Source organism: Dermochelys coriacea, chromosome 25, assembly GCF_009764565.3.
Source record: "Dermochelys coriacea isolate rDerCor1 chromosome 25, rDerCor1.pri.v4, whole genome shotgun sequence".
Lineage (NCBI taxonomy): Eukaryota > Metazoa > Chordata > Testudines > Dermochelyidae > Dermochelys > Dermochelys coriacea.
The window spans coordinates 1,258,530-1,263,102 of record NC_050092.1 but is presented as its reverse complement, the minus strand read 5'-3'; positions in this window follow the sequence as shown (position 1 = coordinate 1,263,102).

Here is a 4,573-nt window from a genome sequence, read left to right as displayed (position 1 = left end):
AACACGTACAAAAACCCATTCTGAAGTACGGGACCTGTTAGTTGACTCTTGATGCTGGTAATATCGGAATAATACACCACTTGTGAGTGACAATGTAACTAGTGTATTTCATCCCAAAAGATCTCTAGTGTTCCTTACAAACTATGTTGTATGTAGGACTCATTTAATCCACAAATGAAGTGCAGCTACTTCTGGTGTGGACCATGGTCTGACAGCAGCATTCCGGTAAGGGAGAAGGGTGGAGGGAGCGAGTTAGGGAGGCAGAATGTGACAGTCTGAGCTGGAGTTTGACCAGCACCATTGTTCTTCTAAGAAATGCCAAAGGGTTTCACATGGGAACTCAGTTTTCTGACAGTTAGTTCCATGTCTGTCCTTTGAATCATAGAAATGATGAGGCAAAAAAGTCCATTTGGGTCTTGTCTGTTTTTTCCTGCAGGAAGTTTTGCAGTTGTCTTGTCCATTTGTAGAAGTCCCAAGTGTTTTAGCTCCAATCCACACCCTTGGGAGACAATCCTGCCGTCTCCAGCAGGCCAATTCCCTGACATTCAGCTTGATTCTGAGCCAGGACAGCCCGTTTTTTCTGGTTGCTTTCGCTCTCCTTAGGTGCATTCCCCTTGCATCATGCCAAGGTGCTCCTAGGCCCTCTGCTTCATGCTCCTTCCAAACAGCAGGGCCAAAAGAATGCTGCCAGGCTGTTTTCAGGAGGTGATCCTGGATACTAATTATGTATATTATGGTAGTCCATAGAGGCCACAGCTGAGCTCCAGGCTCCATTGTGCTAGGCGCTGTACTGACACCGAACAAAGACATGGTCCTTGCCCTTATCCAAATAGAATCTGGACTTCACAGTACGTCTGCTCTGCAACTGGGAGCGAGTCCCCCCGCCCGCCCGGGTAGACAGCCTGGCGCCAGGAGCTAGCATGCTGTGTAGAGACTCCAGCTAGCTCCTTGAGCTAAGACTCCGGGCGTTGGGTGAGCTGCAGTGCCTGAGCTGCCGCCCCCACGCTGCTATTGTGAGCACGTTACCTTGAGCCTGGCTAGTGCGAGTCTGTCTACCCGGGCTGGGAATCTCACTCCCCGCTGCAGTCTAACTGTGTGTCCCCCGAGCCTGGTGGCTGTGGGACCCTGACATGGCCACCCCAGGGAAGAGTGGAGGGGCTTCAGCTTGCTCCGGTTGCAGGTTGCTCCTGAGACAGCACATGCCGGGGGAGGAGCTTCAGGGCCAGTACGCAGCTGCCTGCTGCGGTCTGGGCTTGTCACCTCGATGCTCTGGCTGCCGTCCTGCTGTGCTCAGCCATGGGGAAGGAAGCGGGAGGGCAAAGGGCTGAGCAGCCCACATGATAGAGCCGGCCCGCCCTGCACTGCAAAAATCAAGGCCATTTACACTGTCTCAGGAGCTAGGGAGAAGGATGTTCCCTACCTGACCGGGCTGGGGATGCACACAACCCAGGAGCCCTGTCAGTGACTGGAGCAGGGTCAAGGAGGCCCAAGGCCAGGGATGGGCTGGGACTGAGGAGGGGTTGCATCCCATGTGCTGTCTCTCCGTGTCTCTGTTCCTCATGTATTTTCCCTCCCTCTCTCTTCCTCCTACTTTTCACTTCCCTCTCTCTGTCTGATCTCTTCCTCATTCACTTCTTCACAATTTCTCCTCACTCTTTTCCTCATGCTCTTTCATCTCCTCCTCTCGGATCCAAGCTTTCTTTCTTTCTTTCTTTCTTTCTTTCTTTCTTTCTTTCTTTCTTTCTTTCTTTCTTTCTTTTGCCTTCTCCTTGTCTATTGTACGTCAGGTCTAATTCCATATTCCACGCATGGGTGACCTGACACAAGTTCCCAGTAAAGTCTCTCCCAGGCTCTGGGCCGGGAGCTGGTATTGTTGAGTTTTTAACAGTCGCTGTCAGTCCCTTGTGCTTGTCAAGGGGAATCTGCTCTCCAGTCACTCTGGGGCAGCGCAGGGGGCTCAGCCTGGGGCCCTGCCTCTCCTAATTGCTCTCAAGCAGTGACTACAAGGCCACATGTTGGGTACACAAAGCTTCAGTAATTATGCTCTCCACAATGTGTGAATTTCAAAGGGACCCAGATGGAGCTGCAGAGAAAACCAGGCAGCCTTCCCAGAGCTCCATACATGGGACCAGGGAGGAGGGTATTGCAGGAGGCTGGGTGATGGCCAGCCCGTAGTTTACAGATCATTTGGGATTTCCAAGGCCTCTAGGCCCAGCCACATGGCAGGTGAGCAGGGAGCAGACTGGTAAGCAAGGTGGCAACAGCAGAGCAGATGGTGTGTGTGTGTGTGTGTGTGTGTGCGTGTGCGTGCGGGGGGAGGTTAATAGCATTTAATGCAACCAAGCCAAGGGAGTCTGTATTCTTCACCTGGCCACCCCCATCTTCCCCGACATAGACCCCCGCTATTCCCAGACACAGGGAACCCATCCTCCTGTCTCCCCAGACAGTAGGTCTGGCCCCATTGCTGGGGGTAAGGCCAGTGACAGCCTGTCAAAGGGTGTTGCCTTGGCCCTACTGCCCCAGGCAGTTGGAGTTATGATGCCTCCTGGAGCTCCCACTGGGTACCGCAGCGCCTGACTGTCCCGGCGGCGGGAAGCTGGGTCTTTTTCAGAACGCAGTTCCTAGACCCAGCGCAGGGGAATCTACAAGGGGTATTTCCACCCCCTGATGGAAACAGGTCATGTCCCTTGCCTCACCCTTGCCCACTCATGTTACAGTCATTTCCCTGAGCTGGCGCTGCTTCTCCACCGGGCGTTTAATGTGGTAGCGCAGTGCCCACAGCCCCAGTCAGCCACCGAGAGACAGTCCGGAGCCAGCTCCATCCCTCGGGGCAGAAGTGGCAGGCGTGTACATCTGCCTGGCCCCGGGCTGTGCGGGGAGCAGATCCACAAGCCAGAACCAGCGTGGAATGGGCAAAACACTGTCAGTCATTGCCAGCCGGTGGGGTTGGCCAGGAGTCACAATGCTTCGTGGCCATATTCTGCCCAAACATTTTCTAATTTTTGGGTTTGTTTTTCCCTTTTGCTCTTTTTTCCCATCTTGCTCCTGGACACAGGAAGGGGAGAGGAGAAGGGGTGAGAAGCGTTAGGGGAGGAGAAGGAAAAACAAAAATGAAAAAGAATCCTGTTAAAAACGAAAACCCCACAGCCGGGGCAGTTTGCCTTCAGGGCTGTAGGGGGCACCTGGCAGAGTGACCCCGGGCGGCCTATGCCTTGGCAAGGCTCTGGAGCAGGACCAGCCCAGGGAGATGCCTGGCAGCATCGATCCTGAGAGGAGGAGCTCAGGCGATGCCATGAGCCCTGGAGGAAGAGCGAATGCGATCCACTTACCCCAACACTGATCGGACATGACCAGGCCTGGGCTGCCAGTGCAGGGATCTAAGCCTCAGGGCTTCCTAAGCCCAATCAGTGACCCCCAAGGCTTGTAAGGGTCTCCCCAATCAACCCATCCCCCCTTCCCAGGGGCTGGGGAAACAAGCTCTGCTCAAGCAGGTCTGGCCTGTGGGGTCAGGGTTAGGCCTTCATGGCCCAGGGGAAAATGGGGCTGGCATGGGACTTGCCCCAGCCTCCCTTCCTCTTGTTCCTGGCCCGTTAGGAGCTCCTGATGCTGGACCACATCGTTAATAACAATTAAACCTTTAATGACCAATTAAATGAATAATGGACTCTCCCCTGGTGTCCTGGCCTGGCTAATGAGGCTGGGCTTAGATTAACAGGCCCCATCTAGAGGCGCACTTCCGAGCAGAGATAATGAAGCAACGGCCGTGGAACTAACGGGGTTTGATCTCAGGGAAGGGACACACTGAATGGGGGCTGATTTTTTCACATGACATAATTGGAGCGGCCGATCCGGGCTGGCGCCAAATCCGCCCCCCTCTCAGGGGGGCCAGTGGAATCAGGGACTCCTCTGCCGGCTTGGTCTGCCTCAGCCTTTCAAATCCCAACAAAGGATGGCTGGCTGTGGAGAGGTGGAAGTGGGGAGGAGGTAATCACCCCACCCCCACCACCATCTCTCCCCGTTTTTCCCCCATCCAGCCAGCTCCTCCCTGCTTCCCTGTTTAATTATAGTTTAATTGGGTCAGGGTTCCCTTGACCAAAATCACCAGCTCAGACAAGCCAATTCATCACTCACTCCCACAAAGGACTGTGGGAAGAGGATATGCAAATTCCCCCTTCCTTGCTGAATCCCATTGGTGGGGGAGAGGCTGAGTGCTAAGCCAGAGCCAGGACATGCCCACCCAGTAGCTCTAGGACTGCAATGACCAGCCATTCTTCCGCCAGCGGTGGATGTGCCAGACAATGGCAGATGGCTGCATGTTGGTGTCCTTAGGTGCAGCTCCATATGTGCCCCCCTATCTGAATACCAGTTATTTAAATTAGCTAATTTGTATTCAACCAGTACAAAAGCAAAATGGCGTGTGGCTTTAGTGCTGCTGAAAGGGGCTGCTCTGTTTGACCTTTGTTGGCAGGGAGGACGGGCCTGGAAGGCTCTGCCCACAGGAACCACATTGGCCACCCCCAAAAAGGGGAGGGTCCAAAAGAGTGCTAGGCTCGCTCATCAAAAAAGTGGGGGT